Below are 22968 nucleotides of genomic sequence, written 5' to 3'. Positions count from 1 at the left end.
TAGCTGATACATTCACAACTGTGTTATTTAGGGCCCGGGTTCAATAAAGATCAAAAATAAAGTGAAGTCGAGATACTTTCCAGAACACCATACTGAACAGGGGTACATGCACAAAATTTAGAAAGATTGAGCAAGTGAAACAGCCACAAAATGAGCTCAGTTCATTTATCTGCTTTGGGTAAGGGTCCCTTCAAACACCAGGAATTTCAGCTTTAGCTTTTCAAGGAGTGGACCACAAACCTTGTTTGTTTGCTGCATGCTTTTTTTCTGGGTTTTGTCTTTCCAGTTCACCTCAGTATTTTGTGGCTTTTTGTGGGCCGTGTCTTGCTGGACTGAGTAGGACCCCAAGGAAATGATCCTGTGAAACTCAATTTATGGTCAGAGCACTGAGGAGGTCAATCCTAAAATGGGAAGGAGTTCTCAGCCCCAGCTCTGACAACCTGCTAATCCCTCCAGACACTGTTGAAAGGATATTTGAGACTTCCATTGCTGGACATAAATCAGTATCACATTCTGTAGGATAGTTCAAGAATGCCTATAGAAAGTTTATGATTTGCATTAAGGGCTTTGTGGGTTCCTGGGCTTTCCTTGTATTGTTTTGTTCCCTATGGCTAAGGCAGTACCCAAACTTCCCACCCCACCATGCATCCCCCAGCAAATAGGTCTTTGGCACACATTGCAATGTAAATAGATGCCTAATACGTGGCCAGAATAATTAAACTTTAAAATTCTAGACGAAAATCCATTGTCACACAAAACGGACCATACAGATAAGAAGGAAGTAATGAGAACAGCCTTTTACTGTCTGCACTTAACCATAAATACTGGCCAGAATTCAGGAAGGATTAGGTGTTTCTACAGGAACCAGAGCATTTGCAAACATAGCACTAAGCAGCTGCTAATGCTTTGTGCTCGCAGCTCTGGGCCAGAGCCCATTTCTTGAGTTCATTCACTCCTTTGCTTTCTAAAACACCGTTACTAAAGGCTGTAGGACTTTTCTGCCATCTCATCAGTATAGAGGTTCGTCTTCAATAGTTCCTCTTCAACTGTGCTTGTGCAACTTTCTGTTATCTCATGAAATCCTGTGGATGATGTTGTCAGATTGCTACAATTCATAGCTATCTATGTGTGGTCAGACAATCTAATTATTATATAATTTCTAAGTAAACAGTGCAAGCAGGTTATTTTCACATTTTGGTTTAAAAAGATTCAGAAAAACAAAGCTAAACAAACTTAGCACAAACGATATTGAAAAATAATATACAACATATACGACTTCACACCCCACCCTTACACCCAATTAGTAGCTTATTTCGTGGATCTGGGCTCAATTTACAAAGAGAAGAGTGACTTTAGTACTTAAAATTTTGCTAATATTGGAACATTTGTGTGGTATGCACAGTGTACATAAAAAGTCGTCTTAACCTCTTGTATATTTTATCGGGTTTTTGCTAAATGATGATACATTATTCGAAGTTGCGTTTTTGAGTTCATGAAAACTCTGATTTTCTGTACCCTGTGGTTTACAATCTGTAGGACAGGGAAAGAGTGTTATCCCATTTGACTGGGAGAGCACAGGCACAAACAAGCTTAGATGGGAATTTAATGACATGTATTACCTAGTGCAACTGGGGGCTGCTGTTCTGCTGTCCCTCTGCACTGCCCACCCATCTGCCCAGACTGCAGCCAGAGTTGCACAATTGCAGCCAGGTCAGCTTGATAAGCTGATGAAATGGAAAATGATGGCTTTTGGGTCCGTTGGTTTTCAAGTGGATCAGCCCGCTGAAAGAGCTGCCCCCGTTGCCCCAGTACAGCTGCAGTGCACAGCAAACACACTGTGGCAAGGGACGCAAGGAAAAGATGAGGGTGACACTCACCTTGAGCCTTGCAGCTCACGGTCACCAGCTGCTCAGGGGCAGTGTCAAACTGAGCTCAACAGCAAGTCCAAAGAAGACCTGGCCAGAAGTGTAGCTCCCTCACACCACCTTGGAGCCAACAGAGCTACAAACATTTCCAGTAGTTCCATGGGTTTCACGGAATCATCCATGGAACCAGAGCACGGGGCTAGCGGTCCACCCTTTTGGACCTGCTTTAAAATACACAGAAAACTTAACCAAACCTTGGCTACTGAAAATACTTTGTTTCTACACGCACAGTGAAATACAAAGCATCATGGTATTTGTGCCAGAGCTTCACAAACTTCTTAATACCTACCAGTTTTTTAAAACACATACAACACTTAAAATAGCACCTATATAGTTGGTATGGGCTCGAGATGTTAGCTGGTGATAATTTGAGAAATATGCACAGGTGCTGGAACTGTATTTCAGTATCTATCCTTAAAAAGTGTAATGAAACGTCTTCAAAGGGTGTGACTTCCAAAGCTGTGAATGCACATTCAAGCTTCTCCTTTCTTTATCTCTTCTCTTTTCTCATTTAAATGACAGCTCGGGAAACGATTCCCAGCTACAACCCAGTAAGAAGATGTGGATTAAGACTTATTTGATTTTCTTTTGTTAGTTTATGTTTTGTTTGTTTTATTTTGGTTGGGGGTGGGGGGTGGGAGGGAAAGAAGAGGATGAGCGTGGTGTGAAGAAAATGAAGCTGCCTGGGTGTTGAGGGGAAGATTATGGTCACTTGTAATTAATTTCAAGGTTGGCGGAAAATGCTAGATCTTTCACCCTTTATGCTGCTCTGCAACTTCCAAGCTTAAGCACATTTAACCCTGATCCGAGAGAAGTTTTCTGTAGTAAATAATACACAATTGGACCCTTAATGATATTTGTAAATCCGTCAGTTTTTAAGGCAACATTGAGTAAAAACACTGAAGCGTTGCTTGTAAGACTCTTTTCAACTCGAAATACCAAGGTTCGGGTTTTGTTATTTTACCCCCCACTCCCATCCTTTTGCAACTGGGGTCAAAAAAGCCCTGCAGGGTAGCATGGTTTGCACAGGCCTGCCAGGCTCCTTCCATAGCCTAAATTACCAGTAAAAGGGCTAGAAATCTGCATGCAGATCTGTGTAGGGTGGCAGCAGTTTGGATGAGGGGATGCATTAAAACCCATTAAACCCCACGTGATCCCTGCAGCACAATTCTCTTTTATCTTTCTTCTCTCCACTGCCTGGAGACTAAAGAGCTCATCTCCATAGGGCTCATCTCCATAGAATTGGGGAAGTAAAGTCTTCCACAGGCTTTACTTGTTTCTGACCCTCTGCTCTTTCTCACAGTATCTGCTGCGGCTTTACAAATCTTGTTGGGTACTTTGAAAATGTTTTAAGCATCTTTGGAGTAATCGGAAAAATATATGTGAACAAGTTAGAGGAAAAATACAAAACATTTTGTGACCTCCTGAAAAGTTCCTAAAATCTAATTCACTTAGGTATTAGAAATGGGCTGTTTATCTCAATAATGATTTTTTTTTTCCTTTTACTTGGCATTACATGTCCTTCAAAGACTTGTGGAAGTCCTTAATATTATCTGCTGTAATGAAGCAACCCCTTGGTCTGGGTGGGAAGTCTCTAGTGTATAAACGTCCAGTGTCTTTATTTCTTCCTTGGACAAATAAGACCACACAAACCAGCCCGTTGCACGCTGGATAAATCTTGCACATAATGAATTGTTTTACGCACAGGGCTTCTGAGGGGGGCAAAAACTTAAATGTGGTTACTATGTCAACAAACGACGGGATTTAGGCATTCTTCTCAAGGACTTAGGTCTGCAGAAGACTGAGGGAGAATTTATGGAGCGTGTTGTGCTGACACCCTCCCAGCTGTTCCTCCCCCCGAGCGGAGCAGGCGGGGGAACGGCTCCGGGGGGCGGCGACGCCTTCGGGGACCCCCGGGCGCTTGGAGGGCTGGGAATCCTCACGGAGGGAAGCCCGGCTGCTCGCAGGGGCGGCTCGGGGAGGACGAGGGCGCCCCAGCTTTTCTTCGTGCTGAGCGGAGATCCTTGTGTGATTTTTGGGAAAGCTTTGTACGTGCAAGCGTCCGCAGCGCTTTCTGAGGAGTCGGCAGAGCGGTAAGGCAGGTATTTTTTTCTCACGAGTTTCCTTTCGTGCTCGTTCCCCGCTCTCTCGCCAAGTTACGAGCTCCCACCAGCATCCCGGTGCACCGCCGCTGCCGTGTCCCGGGGGTGGCTCCGGAGACACGCGGGCGACAGCGGGGTCTCTGCGGGCTGCCAGGCGCACCCCTTGCAGGAGAGCGCCGGCCGCAGCCGCGGGGCTGTGCGGCTCTGGGGTCCCGTGGGACTGCGGCCCGCGCAAAAGCCTGAAGCGTAATCCACGCTTGAGTGATGCTATCCCCAGTTTGGGGTTATCCGGGGGTCGTGAGCGCTTGTGGTTTTTGTTACTGCGTGAGTCTGACCTGTCTTGTATGTACATGTGGTCATTCCTGTTCCTGTCTGATCGCTCAATATTAGAAATTAGTTAGGATGGCTGAGGAATGGTAGAAGTTGCTGAGGGGGATTCAAGTGTTGTGTGGGACACGAGGAGATGTGCTGGAAGCCACCCATGGGGTAGCTGGAGTTGTTTTATGCAGATGCTCCACCGTCCTTCTCCTGTAGAGCTGCCCATGGCTCATCCCTCCTTTTCCAGCACAGATCTCTGGCAATTCCCTCGTCCCATCCTTATGTATCTCGGCTAGTCTCATTTGGGATAGCTAGCTCACGGGATTTTGAGATTCATCACACAAGCACATTTTTTACTGTGAAACTGAAGCCAGTTGTGTAGCATTTCCTGTTTCCTTTACACCCACAAACTGAGTCTTAAAAAGCTTCTGCCTCCTCGATTCCCTGAAACAGAAAAGCCTGGGGCCTCATGTATCAGACTAAAGAATAACCATCTCAGTGCTCCTGTAGGAAAAGAACAGCTGTGTGGAAAGATCAATAAACACCACCAGTTGCTTCAAAAGTCGTAAAATGGAAAGACTCCACAAAATAAAACGTGTGGCACGGGACCCTGGCTCCAGACACTGCAGGGGAACTCCTGGGAAATGCAGTAATTAGTGGGAAGTCTCAGACTTGTTTTCCTTCCAGTGGTTCCATGCATAAAAATATTTGGTTTAGGGGATGAAATCACAGTGGAGGGAAGAAATACTTACCTATGCAAAAGGAAAGCTTGTTTATGTTTCATGCATCGGAGAAATGGTTCATGAATGGTTTATGTCAGTGAAAATAAAACACTTGCCATGTTGCCAAGGTCACAGACCTCAGGTGAGCTGTGTATGTGCTGACTGGTCCTGTGAGCTGAAAGTGTCTGGGGCTGCTTTGGCTTGTTTCACTCTTAAAAAACCAAAAAGTGATAACCTGTTTCAGTGATTTTTTTTTTTCTACCTGCATTTTCACATTACTGCAGCTCCTTGTTACTGTCGCTCTTCACTCCTTTGTTTAATCTGCATATTTCCCTAAGTTTTCCTTCACTGCCAAAGAGAGAGGAATCGTTTGGGAAGGCCCAGCTTCTGCTTGAGTCTCTCTTGCCTCTCCGCCACCACCTGGAGGCCCCCCCTGTGTTAACTTGCAGATCTCTCCTCCCCACCCCTTGTTCTCTTCAGTCGCTCAGGATGTGATGGTCCTTCCTCATCGCTCTCACATCTTCTCCAGCCCGGTCCGCTCCTGTTTTCCTATCTGGATCCAGCTGCTGCTTTCATGCTCACATTGGCCAGCCTGTGGCACCCCCTTCCAGCTCTGTCACCACTTTGGGGATTATTTTTTTCCCCAAGCCTTACCTGAGAGCACCCTGTCACAAGAAATTTCCTAAGGAATCCCACAGGCTCCACGACGATGTCCTGTAAAGGACAAAGAGCTGCCTGGGGTTCTAGCTTTGCTGCCAGGGAGAGTGTGCAGAACTCATGCAGAGCTCTGAGTGCATTTATTCAATGTAACTGGCTGTAGAAGTGTCCAGTGATTCTCCTGTCTGTACAGAGCTTAACATGAGAAGGGTTGCTTTTCTTCCTGTCTTTTTCACATATCTTCTTGAACATTTTTGACAGATGTGTGCCCCTGAGCTTAGGCTTGAGGTGTGATTGATAGACAAATTAAGATTTCTAAATGGTTATAAAGCTAAGTCCTAAAATTAGTATAATTTTGCTGTGTAGGGATTTGTATACATGTGAAAACTTAACAGTAGAATTATAACAGTAACTTAAAGCTCTTCAACTCATGTAGGGATTTGCAAGGGGACTGGAAGGAGTCGGTGAGACCCTAGATTCCCCTTGGATGCAGTGCTTGCTCCATGCTGTGTGCCAGGGCAGTTGGTCCCTCCTGCCACTTCCTTCCCCAACTGTTCAGGCCCCTAATTCATCACATGGAAGCCTCCAGGACAGTCCAAAGACATACACATCATGTGTTGTGTCTGTACAATAGTATTAGTAGTAGAATGATCCTGGCTGACTTTACTGTAATGGCCAGTGGTCTGCTTTGAGTCTCACTTCTGCAACCTTTTGCTCTTATGGGATCTCACCCAAAGCTCTCTGAATTCCCATTCACCTTGGCGGGCTTCCACTCTGCCTCACTGCAGCTAATATCATAGAAAAGAGCTCCAGGATCGAGTTCTTTGATCCTGCCTGAAATGAGTATTAAGTTCTTCTAGGATAAACCCTGAGTATCCCTTCATCCTGGTAGTCAATAAAGTTATTAAACAGGGCTGGCCCCAATAGGGAGCCCTTGGAAACACCACTGTTGACCAGCTGCCAGAAGGATGTAACTCCATTCACCACCACACTCTGGCCTCAGCTACCTAGTTTTTACTCACTAAACAGTGCCCCTGTCCATGCCATGAACAGCCAGTTTCTCCAGGAGAATGATGTGGTACTAATTTCCTTGCTGGAGATACAGGAATCCTGGGAAGCTCTAGGAGAGCCATGTGTTTCTGCCTATGGACAGGGATTTTGCCCCATGGACATGGTGGACCATGCTCCCTAAAACTTTGTACTTGCTGTGTGTCCTTGATCCCCACATCCCATGTGCAGCACATCCATGGCAGCAGCATGCCTGAGGGTCTCATTGGCTCACTGCAGCCTCTGGTGTGCTCAGTAATGGGTTATCTAGAAATCCTTGGCAAGCAGCCTGTTCCTCCTTTTCCAATCAGACTACATTTCTGGATAGAAGAATGTGCTATTTGAGCGGGTAAGGCTCATAAGGGAATGTAAAACCAAGTTAGTTTTTCATTTCCCTCTTCTTTCATGCCCTTAGGTGAAACAAGTGGATGGGTATAATTCCTGAAGACATGGCGCACCAATTAAATGCACTTCCCAGGGAGAGCTGGAAATGAAGATTTCCTTGTAGACATTATAAATCCTTTCCAAAGGCTTTTTCCTTTTTGTTGATTAGTATAATCAGCAAGCAAATCTCAAATGAATGAATAACAATCAAATATGCCAAAGTTGTGAGTGGCTAATTGGTACTTGTTGCCTTTCTTCCAGTTTGCATTATCATTGCTGATAGTGGCATTACACGTCATCTGTTCTCAGAGGGGCTGTTAGTCTCCCCAGAGAATCACATATTTAATTACAAGTTTTTGTTTCTCTTCTCACAAGAATACCAACACATTGTTCCATGAGGTTTGAAAAGAACATTGTCTATTTACTGTATCTGTTTCAGTCCCTGTTTCTTCTGCAGTTTTTGTCTTCTAAATACTTGCCCCTTAGATTCCAACACACAAGAAACTGAGTGGTTTGCCAGTCCTTGATGCTGCTCTCTCTGCATATTCTGTTTTTAGAGTCCTAGAAGAACATAAGCAGAACTCATTTCCAAGAATTTATGAAGCAGCTCTGATAAACTAAGGCTGTTACTCAGAAAAAAGTTGGTGTCTCTTAATGAGTTGCATGAATGTTTTTTGCATGCAATACTTAATGGGAAGGGGATAAATGGAAATTTATGATAATTAGAATAATCTAATGTGACTGTATCAGAAATATTGTGATGCTTGAAAAATTGTTATTATGAGCAAATGAAGATGCAGTATTTTTGTCTATTCTCTGCCCAATTAATGATTCCAAATATTGGAACTTCTCTTTTTTTTTTTTTTTTAAGAAAATAATAGTGATGTAAAAGCAGATCAGCAGATAGGTGATCCAGAAGTTTTGCATTTCATGACATAGTGTCATTGTAGTCTATTCAACACAATAGTAAGTGTGAAAGATGTAAGTATTTATGGGAAAATGAAGTCTCTAGAAGCTGGACACCGTAATGCTTTTCCTGCCTGCTGTGATACACCAGACTGCCATACCTGTATGTGTCCCAGCTGAGGGGAAAAGGTCAAGGGCTGCAAGAAGGACTTGAATAAGGCTATGGAGGGTTTTAATTAGAGGATTTTAACAAGCTTCCCAACTAGATGAGAATTACAGCTGTGGCTGAGCTCCTGTGGCAGTATAGAGCAGCAGCAGCAGCAATCCTCATATGCTTCGTGAAGCGTGGACAGCGTTTGAATGGCAGTTGTGTAATGAATTGATTTAGTAGGGGCAGGCTCAAGACCCTTTTCTGCAACTGTCAAAAACAACCACATCCTCAAGGAAATCAGTGTGTACTTTGCAATGCTGGGGCAGCAGACAGATTGTTTGCTCATGGAGAGACCTCTACTTTTATAAGCCAATATATTCAAAGACTAGCCAAGACAATGTAAATCCCCAACTTGTAAAAAACTAGTGACCCAAATTGCATAGCCTGACCATTGAAATGTTATTTTAAGTCTTCCTGGTCTGTTTTAGATTTAAGCAAATTATCTGGCACAACTGACCAATTAGTAAAGTGAAGCAAAAATAAAAATCACACAAGTTTGCATCTGCTGATATTTTATTTCTAGTTGTGATGGGTTTACCACTCTACGTAGAGATTTAGTGGCTGGCACCACTTATTAAAAGAAAGGAGGTATTTCTTTTTTCCTGCATGAAATTTTTCTTCCCTTGCATATTGTAGAATTGCAAAATGCTGAGACAAGCATGGAGTCAGGGAGTGAACCTGGCTCATGTCATGGTCTTACACTGCATCAGTCTAAGAATGCTCTGATGGATTACTATATACACACAAGTACAAACACACACATATGATCTTAATGACATAGCACCAGTACCAGATATGGCAGATAGGTAATAAGAATGTGAAGGGTATTATGTTATATTGGTTGTAAGTCTTCCCTTTGACCTCCTGGAAGAGTTTAAATAGCTCCTATGTGTTAAACCCTATGTGTGTGAGGAGAGGTGTGACTTTAGATCTCAGGGCTTTAAGAGTGCCCATTTGAGTGGTTCTGTGCTGGGTGAGGCAGAGATTGGAAGAGCTTTGCAGGTGTATTTGTATCCTTTGCCTATGAATTTTGGGGAAAAAAGCAAGCCAAATTGATTCTTTGGGCCATCAGCTAAGCCATACTGACCTTCTATAAAAGAATCCATGAGGAAAAAACCCAAATACTTTTTGCCCTTCTCCTAAAAAAAAAAAAAAATCAGGAGAAAATAATTTAGCTTTGAGGATCTCATCTCAGGTGAAACTGCCAGGCTGAGAAGCTACAGGGCAGAGGAAAATTACAAGCCTTTCTTCAGAGAAGAGGTATCTGGTCATGATGAATGACTAGGTATTATTGAAGAAAAAAGACCATGGAGGAAAAAAGCAGTGAAATCTACTGAGCTCCCCCAGTAGGGAACAGTCTGTATCAGGAAGAAGCAGGGAGGCAAACTGCCTGTGATGCAGAATTCATTATCTCTACAAGGTTCATTTCTCTATAAAAACACTTTACTCTGCAATAACTGTGTTTTCTGTCACTGATTCCTGGTCTGTAGCTCCATACAGAACAGACCTGTTAAACTACAAGACAGGGAGAAGGGGTCATTGTTGCTCAGGGAAGGACAGTCCTGTGTCCCTGGAGAGGCAAAGGGCTGCTTAATTATAGGCTCAGTGAGTGATCTCTTTGGGCCTCAGTGGTGTTTGCCCTGACTGCTACATTCATAAGGACCATCACATGACTTTTTCCTCCTCCTGGTTCCCTGTGATCCCTGAAATTGCCTAACCTTCTTCTTTCCACTGTGCACAGCTACCACTCCTATCTCCTGTCATCTACTTATTTATAGTACATGATTTCTCTTCACTTGGAATAGAACTCCCCAGCCAATCCTGCCTTCAGATTTAGCTGTAAAATCTTACAAAGTTCAGATTCAGACTAAAGAGTCAGTTAATTTCCCAGGCAAACCTCCTCCTTTACAAATATAAGCATAATATTTTCTGTTCTTCAGTCACATGATTATCAGTCTGTATTGGAAACACTCATTAACCATCCTTGCTAATGCACATGAAATGTCTCATTTTGGTTAGTGTTCTCTTCTGGGAGAGAGACAGTCCTTTGTATTATTTGGTCTTTTGAGAATCTGGTTTTGCTGTTGTTCTCAAAGTATTAACATTGTATGTAGGTATGCGGTTCCGGAGAAGTTGTTTCACTTGTTTTAGCTGGATTATTTTAAACAGAAGGAAAATTGTTTATGGGCCTGAACCCCCAATTCATATTAGTCAAATGCAACAGTGATTCAATAGGAACACAAAACATGGCTTATTTTTGCTACCCGAAGTGTCATTACTTGAAGCCATGACAACAGATAATAGTACACATTATTGTGATAAGAAGAATTACTTGTCACACAATTTTAATCCAGCTCCAACTGCAGTGGAAATTTCAGAAGCCAGTCTGTTGAACAGACAGAGCCTCCTAAATCTGTATGTACTTACACTGTTGGCACAGAGTGCCCAGTTAACAAAGAAAGCACCTACCTCATTACAAAGAATTATATGTCTGAGATATTACATCATTTAACATTCCTCTGTCTCTTTCCTTTCTTTGTCTTCCTGGAGGGAAAATGGAAGAGAAGAAGAATGTTATGCCCCTTGCTAATGAAAAGCACCAAACATTTTTTCAAAATCCATCTTTGTTCTGTGTTCAGGACACTTAATCCTTGAAATAGTAAATTTTCTCTGTATTGCTCTCACCACATGTTCCATAGCAGCCTTTGATTTTGAATTTGGATAAATTTTGTGCATGTTTTATGAGAATATTTTGAGCCTTAAGTAGGTTGACCATAAATGGAGACAACTCTACTGAAGAGCTTGGTTTGATTAGTCATCTGGTCTAACAGTCCCATTGAGCCTGAGGTTCAGCAGGAGAGCTGAGGGTTACTCAGCACACAAGAACTGGAGAGAAGGGCTGGTATCTACTGTGTTAGCAGCTCATTTATCCTGGGAGCAAATTCAATCCCTGCTAATACACACAACTTCCCTCTGAGCTGTGTGTTTGCTTGGAGCAGAGGAAGGTGAGTGAGATTAACACTTAGACGGTATCACTTATGTCTGAGATGTTTGTGTCACATCTGTCCTCTGTACCTGAGTCAGCTGGAGAGTGCCTGACCTGCAGTTGCAGTGCAGTCTGTGGGACAATTGCTGCTTGGCTTCAAGGCAAGGCTCATTGATCTCATCCAGCATTTTTGTAAGACAGTCAGAATGCCATATTTGGTGTTTCTGGTTTTTTTTTCATATTTTTATTTTGTGTTATGGAAATGCTTTATGCTCTCTGAAAACACACTGGATTTGATTAATTACGTTAAACAAATTTGAGAGCAGTTTAACTACACTGTAACCCGGCTTTCCAACACAGGGCTTACCTTACACATGCTCCTGACTACCAGCACTGCTTTTGGGAGGCCACCTTTCACACTGCTCTGTGCACAGGATCAAGTAAGAGTAATTTGGTATGCAAGAACCAGCTGTCTTATTTAAAGTCAGCTCACGTCTTTCATTCACCCAAACCATCCTGCTGGACTTGCCCATTGAACTCTAGGTAAAAGTGACTTTGACTTACCTACTAGGCCTTATCACCCTGTTAGATTTAATAAGTAATTGATCATTTATCTTGGTCAGATTTATCATTTGTCTTCTGATTAAAGAGTAGAGATTTTCACAAATTAATCATCCCAGTGATTCCTATTTTATTTGGATTCTATGGCTCTAGATTAAACTTGCCAGAACTGCTTACATATTCTGAGGGCATTCTTTTCCATATGGCTTCCGTTTCCTGGGATAAGAAAATAAAGGAGGCTTTCATGCACGTGCAGAAAATAAGAGTCTGTTGTAATGTTCAAAGTTCAGATGTTCAGCAACTCACCCAGGTACCCTCTTGAGGCAGCAGAGCAGAAGCTGCTGAGCTTAGCCCACATCTTGTCAGTTGTTTCCTGTTTCTAAGGAAGGAAACTTCTCTACAAAAGCTTCTGGATTCATTTTAACCACACTTAACATTGCTATGATGAGGAGTGTACCTCCTCCTTCTCTTGTATTTTCAACTAGGTTTTAATTATGGTAATTTCATGTTTTACTTCCGTATGGAAGAACTGCAGCTGAGAGCTTCAAATGAAGCCAGGATCTGTCCCTGCATTAATATTGTTGCAGAGACTGAATTACAAACAGAATGCTTTTTCTAAGAAGCAGATAATGCTGCCTCTGAGCAAAATGTACGAGTAAAAAGCTTCAGTCAGGTAATAGAATAAAAAACCATATTTTAGCAACAACAACAACAACAACAATAATAATAATAATAACAACAACAATGAGCAGGAGGAGATGGAGGATATGCAAGGTTGCACCAACTAGAAAAAATCAATGCAAGAGTTAAAAAGGAAAATCTTGTCTAGAAACCCTTGTTTAAAAGTTAAGTTCCTGAGTGATACCATCAGTTTGGGATTTGGGCTACTAAGGGGAAGAGTTTGGCTATTTATGGTACTACAAATTAATGTTTGAAAGCTGGCTTTTATAGATTACTGTGTTTCTGCAAAGTTCTGTCATGGAACTTGAAATTCACTCAGAGCCAAAACAGTTTCCTTTTGTTTTCATCACTTGTCCTTGCTTATGACAAGGGTCAGCATTTTTAAGTACAATGATTTGGAACTGTTTGAAGTAAGCTACTGCCTTGTTCCAATGTGTTAATCAGGACCTTGTAATTAAAAGTAACCTCCCAACAATGAACCAAGGGCTCTGAGGCTCCTTGGCACACTGCATGGTTTGTTGCTGTTTTGTTAAAACATTTTTATGTTGCTGATGGAACAGCTTAGCTATCCAGGAAGAAAGTAGCCAAGTTTGCCAAGTACTTCACTGTCACACACAGTGTAACACACTGGAGAAAAGGTTAACATGGAATTTATACTTCCTGGTGTACTGGCTGCTGAGAGAGGATGAGTGAATTTTGGGGAACTGGTGGCATTCTTCAGCAGGGCTTTGACTTTTCAGCTTGTAAGAAAGCTGAGTTAAATACGTTACTTAAAACCTGAATGGCAGCATAAAATATAAGAAGCGTGTGGGGAAGCTAGAAGACAAAAGATTGAGAACATCATGCTTTTAAGGGATTATTTATTTATGATTTATGTATTACAGTCATTGAGATTGTTAAAAACCAGGAATCCCCCTCCTAATGGTACAAGGAGCAAGTATGACCACCACAAATATTTGGGCAATAGTCCAGAAACCCAACTTATACATCTGCCTATATGCTGTCTTGCCAACTGTGCTCCCTCTTCTCATTTTCTCCTGGAAACCCATCCTTCCTGTTTGTTACTTCACCTCTTTCAACACCCATATTTGGGAGGCTGGAGGCACCCAGATCTCAGCACTCTCTGGCACAACTAGGGTTTCAAACAGACACAGCATCATCTAGGCAAGAGATTAAAATCAAACCAAAATGAATGTATTTCACTTGGGGTACCAATTAATTATGGGAAAGTCAGTGAGATACGAGGATATAGAATCCAAAGAATTAATACAAACAGAAAGGAAGCAGAAAATTTTGTGGAAAACTATCCCAAGAGGACTAGAAAACAGTGTATTCTGAATGCAGCATGTGATTTAGGAAGACTCTAAACTCTAGATTGCCAGAAGATGGGAAAGTAAAATAAAGGGAAACTTTTTCTGTATTCATCTTGTTTCTTGTTCCTCCTTAAGCCACTTGAAGACAAGATAGTTAATTAGATGGCCTTTGGTCCAATTTAATGCAGCAGGTCCTTCCTAAAAACTTTCTCTTGAGAATGAGATTCAGAAACAGGACTAAAAATTTTGTCCTGGATATTTCACTATTTATTTCTAGTGTACCTTTTTCTTTTAATTTTAAATATTGACATCTTATCTGCTATGTTTCACAATAGATATATTTATTGTATTTTATTTTATTCTCTCAGGTGCATTTTAACTTCAGTGTAAGAAACTGTCTTATTTACCACTGATGCTCTGAAGAGATAATGCAGCTGTTGAAGTTTTCACAGTTTTCCCTATGAAACAGGCTCTCATGACTGAAGAATACACATTAGCAGGTTTTGCTTTTATGGATGTAATCTGCTGTGTTTTTTCTGCATGAGGGCATGAAAAAGAGAATGAGAACGAGAGAAAATTGTAGGAACTTTTTCATCCTGTTGCAAAGAAATCAAACTTTCAGGGCGGAGGACAGTGATGTTTATTGTGCACCGACATTAGCAGCATCAAAACAGTATCACTTCCAAGTCCTACAAAGAATACTCCTGTGCTGAGAACTCAATTAGTACATCATTTTACCTTGGCAGCAGCAAGGTACTCAGCTCTTGGGCTGAGGAATTAATCTTCTCAGAGGCTTTAAAATATTGTTAAAAATAAACCAGGATCACTTAAAACATCTTGATGGTTGTTAATCTGCTCCCCTCTGCATCTAGTGTCCAGGCCTAATTGCCTTGTATGACCTGGTGATGAATTGGTCTTATGAATAGTGCTGTGCCTGGATTACTTTGCTGTTGCTAACCTAAATATTTGCAGGGGGGATTGCCCTTCTTTCAGGGCCTGCTTTGTATTGTGTGGGGCTGTTAAGACTGAGAAGCCTTAATGTAATTGATACAGCAACATGCAGACATGCCAACTTCTGTCTTCTTTTCTTTTTTTTTTCCTGTTTATTTTGTTGCTGCTTCTCTGTGTTCTGACTATAGTAGAAGATTTGGCATTAACTGTTGGAAGGTGAACTCTGTATTCCACGTTTCCACATTTTTCAACTGAACTTTGAGATAACAAAAAGTAGTGGAAGAAAGGCCCTGAAAGTCAACTGTTGTGCTTGTGGAGCATATACAACATGGGAAAGATGTTTTGTTTTATTAACATGTCCAAACTCAGGTCACCAGAATGAAAATATTACTGCTAGTAGTGTGTTTAGAGTCCAAGCCTTCTTAAGACTTCTTTGCTTTGGTCAAGACTGCTGGCAGTGGTTGTAAAATGCAATGGTAGTTTCCAGAGCGGGAATGGTCCTCTGAAAATGCAACAGATTTCCAACTAGGAGCAACCAAAGGCAGAAATTCTGCAGCCACATGAATATTACCAGATGCTAAACCATCTCATGATGGAAATCCTGGTTGTCGTGGGCAACTTAAACCATTCCCATATCTGCTAGAGAGACAACACCGCAGGGCACAGGCAATCTGGGAGGTTTCTGGAGTGCATTGAGGGTAATTCCTAACCCTGGCAACTGAGGAGTCAATGAGAAACAGCACTCTGCTGGACCTCCATGAGCTTACAAACATGAAACATCTGGCTGGGCATGTGAAGGCTGGGAGCAGCTTTGGCTGCAGTGACCCATAGCGATGGAGTACAAGATTCTTAGAGGAGGAAACAGGACAAATAGCAGGATCACAGCCCTGGGCTTCAAGACAGCAGGCTTTGGCCTCTTCAGGAACATCCTTGGAAGATTTCTGTGCTATAACATCTTGGAGCAAAAATAGGTAGTTGTCTTTCAAGAATCACCTCCTGAATACTCCAGTCCAATAAGCAGGAAAACAAGCAAGGATGGCAGGAGGCCTGCATGGATGAACAAGGAGCTCCTGATAATTTAAACATCAAATGGAAGAATACAAGAGTGTAGTGGGTTTACATGGCAGGGTTTTGTCTGTGGGGGCTACAGGGTGGCCTCTGTGAATAGGAATGAAGAGCTGGGAGAGTATAGGCTAATCAGCCTCAGCTCAGTACCCAGGAAGGAGGTGGATCAAATCTTCCTGGAAGCCTTTTCCAAACATATGAAAGACAAGAAAGTGATTTGGAGTAGTCAACATGGATTTGCAAAGGGGAAATCATGCCTGGTCAAGCTGATAGCCTTCAACAACAAAATGACCAGCTCCAAGGACAAGGGGAGAGCAGTGGGTCTTAGCAAAACTTTTGACACTGTTTCTGATAACATGCTTCCAGGTAAACTGATGAAGCTTGGACAAGGCAAGTGATGGTTAGGGGATGTAAAACTGGGTGAACCACTGGGTTCTAAGACATGTGATCAATGGCATGAAGCCCATCTGGAAACCAGGCACTAGGGCTGTACCTCAGACACCAGTGCTGTGGCCAGTACTGGTTAGCATCTCCATTCTTGATGGGACAGTGCACCCTCAGCACATCTGCAGGGGATACAAAACTAGGAGTAGCACCTGTTACACCAACTAGAGCATCTGACATATGATGACAGGCAGAGACAGCTGGAACCATTCATCCTGGAGAAGAGGATGCTGAAGGGATTTTACTAATGGGCATAAATACCTGATGGGAGTGAAGCAGTAAAGAGGAAAATGAGAACAGGGACAGACTCTTCTCACTGGTGTCCAGTAAAAGGGCAAGAGACAATCTGCACAAACTGAAATACAGGAAATTTCTGAAATTGCTGAAATACTGGAACAGGCTGCCCACAGATGCTGTGGAATTTCCATCCTGGTAGACTTCAAAATATTATTTAAAACTTGACAGGACATGGCTCTGCTCACCTGCTTTAGCTGACCCTGCTTTGAGCAGGGGAGTTAGACCAGGTGACCTCCATAGGTGTCTTCCAACCTCCCCCATTCTGTGAGGGGGGCTGGACTGGATGGTATCCAGAGGTGTTTTCCAACCTCAACTCAACCTGCTATTCTGTGAGTTGCAGATTGACTGAAGATCAATTTGTGCCATGCAGTATTATTTGTGTTTCAGTTTCTCCCAAAATTTCAAACCACAAAGATACATTTAGTATTTTCTTCACTTTCTCCCCTCCCAGCACCATGATCAAAACCAGTGTTTATATGGCAACCCCCTAGATGAGCACCCTGGTGAGTGACCTGAGACCAGGAAAATTACTTGGACTTAGCATTTTTGATAATCTTTACTTAAAGATTTATAGAAGCAGAGGAAAGTCCCCTTAACTTTTGTGGACCTTGTGTCTGACTCAGAAGGCTGAAAATTGTAAAAACCCAGTCTTGCATGAGAAAATCATGGCTCTGAAGAGTTTGTTTCCTCCTTTTCATTGAAGACCTTGAGCATAAGTCAGACATTGCAGAGTTGTAGTTCTGTCTTTATCCTCTCATACAGTTAACTTTCTTGATACTGGTATCCCAGTAGGGCATTCAGCTAAAATGAATTTAACTAATAATAGGGAATTCCATAGTATCTGAGTTTCAGATTATTGCATGAGACATAATATGAAGCCTCATACTTCACTATAAATTATTAATTAGTTTTGAAAATTATCTTGGATATGTAAACCTATTATTGAGGAAATCTGCTGGTATTTCCACTTTTAATAAATGAATATGATATTGCCATTAAAGATTCTCATTTTGATTATTCATGGAATAACTAAAAGAACTCTAAGACAGAAATTAATTTCTCTTTGAATTAGTGTTCTCTTGCATTCACAATTGCAGTTATTCTTCACATCTTTCTAATTCAGAAAAAAAATGCAATTGAAAGTTGATTATAACTTCTGGGGAGGAAAAGGGAAGATTGAACCACATTCCAGCAGATCTTCTGTAATACAGAACTTGGTCTTCTATATAGGGATGTACAGGAGGGAGCTGTACAGGTCCTTCTGACTGGAGAGCACAAAGCCAGGGGCACTCTATATTTCTATATGTGATGCCAGGCTCTCGAGATAAATGTGGGTCTCTGGGAAAGTGTAGCTGCACCCCCATTGTACACCCGTCAGGAAAAGCAGGGAGGCTCATGTCCCTGGCACATTTCTGGCAGGTGTCTATCTGGTTTTCCACGCTGTTCTGCCACTGGGATAACTCTGCTCCCCACCAGCAGTGTCTGCTGCAAACCCGGTTGCCTTCCTGTGCCACTTCGCAGCTCTCACAGACGTAATTGTACCTTTGATTTCTGCCTCTTTCATCTGCTTCAGATTCATCAGGCATGAGTTTGGAATTTGGTGCTGTTGCTGACACCTGCCACTACTAGAGCTGGGTGATAAAGTTTTGAGGTTCCTTGTTATTTTCACTTTCATGGATGTGTACTCAGAGTGTACCATTCTGGGTAATCCATTTTGTCCACGCTGTCAGGTGCAGTTGCTCAGGGTAGATTCCCACTCATAATAACCAGCTCACAGTCTGCACAATACTTACTACAAGGCTTTGGTTGCAAGTTTAGATTATTTCTGCGTTGGCTACTTAATTTTACTTTCACCAGCACACTCCCAAACCTTTGCTTCCATATGGTAAATATATAGAAATGCTGCATACAAGACTCTCCAAGATAAAAACTTTAAAGAAATGTTCCTGTAAATGTTCTTCCTTCCGTGTTACAGTTATTCCAAGTGTATGTTTAACTTGCTGATTTCACATGCTGCTGTGCAGCCGTTTGTTATATATTAACTTAAGGTTCAATCCCACAAGGTACTGACTGCAGCTGGATCATGCTGAGTCCCTTTTCCTCCCAGAGGTGTTTAAAGGCTTACACAAGGTTCAGCAGAACTGAGCTCAGAATCCAGGCAACAACAGGCTCTTTCAAAAACCGAACAAGTTTTCTGGAACAAGGTTTGTACTGTAACAGGATAATAGTTTGTGCAATGGATTTTCATACATTTAGATTAAATATTATCCAGAAGAGCAGACCTTATAGTTAGTGGCTGCTGGAAGACATAATCATTTAGGTATATATGGTGGTAATTAATTAAATTTTATAATTATGGTTTTATTAGTTTTTCCAGTTAAGTGCAAAACCATGACTGAGACTAAGATCAAAATATCAAAAGTTTTATGTGTTGGCTGCAGTGTGGTTTGTTCCTCTGTGTGTATGGCTTGCAGAGTTGCAGATCATCTGTGCAGTTCATCTAGCAAAGCCATTTGGGCATTATTCACTGCTGAGCTCACACACTGCAACTGTCTGCTTGTGCTCTGTGACTTCGAGGGGATCCCACTGGCAGTGGCACTGGGGGGCAAATTCCCTGGCATTACCCCAGCTTCCTGTACCCACCTTGGGCAGAAGCCCACCCAGCCATAGAGCTGAGCCACTGGTGGCTGTGTGCACCAATGTGTCATCACTGACGACCCTGGGCTGGAGCGCTGTCCTCCACTGTCACTCAGAAATTTTGAAAGGCAGACTTTGCCAGAGGGTACTAAGCTGATCTGTTGCTTGCATTTTGAGAAGCCCCGAGAATAGACTGACCAAATGTATCTTATGTGACCATACCATGCTGTAGCCTGTGCAAGCTACAGTGTTACTTTTTTTATTAATGAAACTTTTTTCAGGAGAAGATGGTACTATTGGTCTGTGTTGTAATGTAATTGGCATTGATAAAGTGTTGTAACATACTGTTTCTAAAAAGCTGTTCTCACTGTTTCGTATGCAGATGAAAACCATAATCTTCCATTGTTTGCAAGGAAAAAGACAGGACCTGAAAACTTTAAGTAATGTGGTTTAATTCCATCTACAAACAAGGAAAATTACTTCCAAAATGGCAGCTCCTGCCTTTCCTGCTAGCCAGGGAAGGAGACACTCTTTGATTTTGGTTCTGGTATCACCTGCAAACGGTGGTAATTCAGAACTACAAACTAAACCTGAATTTTGCTTTCAGACGTACTTAAGGTTGGCCAAAGCCCAAGGCACAGTTTTGCTCTAGGAACTGTTGGAGCAATCTCGCTTTAATTCAAATACACCTGTGTGTTAATAAACGTATCTTTTGAAAATAAACAATCACCCTGTTGGCCTTTGCCCTTACTCCCCCAGTTTAACTATCAGGTGCTCACACATTTATTGTAGATTATCTCGTGAGATCAGTGTGATTTTTAAGCATGCAACAGCAGAGAATCACCTACTTAAAACGTCTGCAAGACCACAGCTCTAGCAATGCACTCTAACTGAACTTGTGGTATGAAATCAGTATGCAAGTAAACTGAGGATTAAGCAACTTGCTGACTGCCAGTTTTCTTGGAGTAATGGCCGTCAAGTTGGCTGCTGGGCTTTTCTGGGGAGTAAGAAAAAAACCCAAACAAAACCAAGCTTTTAGGAGTCTGGTAAATTAGAGAGGTTTCTCTGTACCTTTGAGCATAATTAGCTAAGCTAACAACTTAAGAGTTGTTTACCCATTAAGGGAAAGCCAGGAAATAGGTAGAAGTTTATGGGATCAAAAGTGGGTTGCTGATGCCAGTGAAGTATTTTCCAAAACTCTCAGCATAGGATGAAAGCACCACATGATTCCATGTAAGAATACTGCAGCAGAAAGTAGTCACAAGTACTCAATATCCTCCCTGGGAAAACAGCTCCTGGTTTAAGTGAAATGAGCCTGGACTTGGTCGTATGCTAATTGCTTTTCATTACTATGTGTTAGCAAAGCTGTTTAATACTTGCCATAAAGCCTGGATTTCACTCTCTCTCATTTAATACCAGGTTAATTCTGAACTAATAAGCTCTCAAAAGCTTAGAGGTTCCAGTAAAATGAGATTTGGCTAAAAATTGCATGTTGGTTTCTACTAGTAACAGTGGTGTAGCTTTGGTGCTCTAGGCAATGAGAAAGGAAGACTAGTGAGAAAAGAGAATATGCTTCACTGGGATGCTGAATGATTTAGTAGACGTCATGGTGTCTTACTGTAAACCTTAGGAAGGGTTTCTTAGCCTTCAGAACAGTGAAAGATGTAATAGTCAACTTCGAATAATTTTCAAGTGTTTATTTGTATGACGTATTTTGATTAAGCGTTGGAAAATCAAGATATATAATATTGTGCATGGAACAGGATGGCTGTTATTTCAGTGCTTCTCAGGCAGCAATATCTGTGACTCTGAGGGCTGAACACTGAACAGGAGCTGTTTATGAGCAGAACAATAGCAGGATTTCTCATAAATGAAGCATCTTCTCTTGGCCTGATACAGTGAAGTATAAAGATGGTACTGCAGCCTGCTGAAATTGGCTGGTTACAAAGGTGCACCTCTGGCTCTTCTGTTAAAAAAAAAAATTATTCCGGAATGTACTGTCTGTGGCTCTTCAGGACTTTCAGAGTTAAAACTTTCATGTAAGTCTTGTCCCTGCTAGGAAAATTACCAGATGCTGACAGGGGGTGTCAGCAGTGCCTCAGCTGAACATATGTCGCATATGGTTTGGCTGCAGGCACAGACAGGGAGGCCCTGTTCCCTGCTGATGCAGAGACTGGTGAAAACAGGCTTTAAACCAACTGATTCCAGCACAATACTAAACGTTAGCCTCTATGCAGTGTTCACCCTACCAATGAGACTGAATAAACTACTCGAGTATAGATTGGCCTGACAAGATTTTTGCTGCATCGAGAAAGAGTTAGGCAGCATCTTTACTGAGTTATTTTACAAATGGTTGTTTTGAGGTACACAGCAATCCCGATTGCTGTGCATTGTGATTATATTTGTACTATTTTGTGGTGAGGCTGGAATTGAAACTGAATCAGAGATTGAATGCAAGGCAGATTAAAATCTCTGTTTATCTTAATGATTGATTGTAATCTTTGACACAACAATGCATCATAAAAATTAAATTAACTGTTTTCTGGAGAAAGTATTTCCCTGCTTTTCCAGAGAACACACTGAAAAATATTTCCTGTTTGTGGTGTTGCCACAGAATTTGGTGATTATTTGTGTCTCTTGTGTGAATCTGCTACAGGCACCCACCCAGCACCACCACTCACACACCCACCTCCCACCCACACATTCTGGCACCCTGTGGCAGAAACACAGCACATGGGGAATTGCTGAGGGCAACTGCATGTTCCCCCAGCCCTTTCCAATTCACAGCACTCTTGAGCAGCTCCTGAGAAAAATTCCAAGGCTGGACCCATTTCAGGAGTCCTGTTGCTTGTGGAAAGCATTTCCACTCTCCTTCCTGCACTTCCCCCCCTGCCCTTAGATGCTTACTTCCACCTCCTGCCCAGCAACAGCTCGGGTGCAGCCAGGGGAGCTGCTTCAGCTCGCAGCCTGGCGGGAAAAAGCAGAAGGCATGTCCAGCATATCTCCCCTTAGGTGGTAGCGTGCTCTTCCATTGGCAGGAGCCACCAGTTCTACCTTCATCCTTAGAGACCAAGTAGATCAAAGGAGATGATGGGAACAGGATCAACTGATCTATGGGGAGCAACAGCACCTCTGGGTCAGTGTGTGGTAACAGGACAGAAAGGTAGCCATTCCTGTCTTGGCATAGAAACAAAGTTTGCTGAATTATGTAATGAAAAGCAAGAGGTGGTAAGAGATCTGGCTCAGGTATTCAGTATTGCTTAGAGAAAAGACAGACCCTAGGGCAGAATTTGTGCAAACTGCCTCCCTTTTGTACTGGAACTGGAAACATGGCTCATATCTCCGGCTTAGCAGTTTAATTATGTACCCGAGCATGTTGAGGGAATGGCTTTTAAGGTCATCTCCAACTGATTCTCTGAACCTGAAGTTTAAGGTCTTTTTAAAAAGGACAGCATCACTGACAGGAACAAAAGTGTCCATTTTGCTGTTTGTAATGTTCAGGCAAAGACAGCTCACCAACGTAAATTAACTTTTTTAGTAAGGCTGTGTGTAATCTTTCAGGTTCAGAGCTACCCCGTGCTATTACCAAACATAAATTATTAGCCAAATCTGCAAACTCCAGTTTAGAAGATTAATGGACCATCATCAGAATAGTCAATTGAGTCTTGAAACAGGCACTTGAATCTGAACTCCTTTCAAAAAATGGAATTTAGGGTTTGTCCTCTGCATGGGTGGATAATGGATTATTTTCCCTACGCGTA

At 42.2% G+C, this 22968-nt stretch overlaps 1 protein-coding gene across 6 annotated transcripts in view; it reads left to right on the top strand.

The window, feature by feature from the left end:
* The window catches only part of SPATA13 (spermatogenesis associated 13), a 169481-nt gene that overhangs the window by 94854 nt on the left and 51659 nt on the right, over positions 1–22968 (top strand). The window contains exon 1 of one of the 6 annotated variants that reach the window (XM_032099440.1): positions 3851–4018. The exons of 3 other annotated variants lie outside the window; for them this stretch is intronic. The gene's annotated coding sequence lies outside the window, so the exon portion shown is untranslated. Of the gene's footprint in view, positions 1–3850; positions 4028–18678; positions 18775–22968 lie in introns of those variants that run through there. 2 more of the 6 variants (XM_032099441.1, XM_032099439.1) reach the window with 2 other exon arrangements.

Source organism: Corvus moneduloides, chromosome 2 (assembly GCF_009650955.1).
Source record: "Corvus moneduloides isolate bCorMon1 chromosome 2, bCorMon1.pri, whole genome shotgun sequence".
Taxonomy (NCBI): Eukaryota; Metazoa; Chordata; class Aves; order Passeriformes; family Corvidae; genus Corvus; species Corvus moneduloides.
This window is presented reverse-complemented; position numbering and strand designations above follow the sequence as displayed.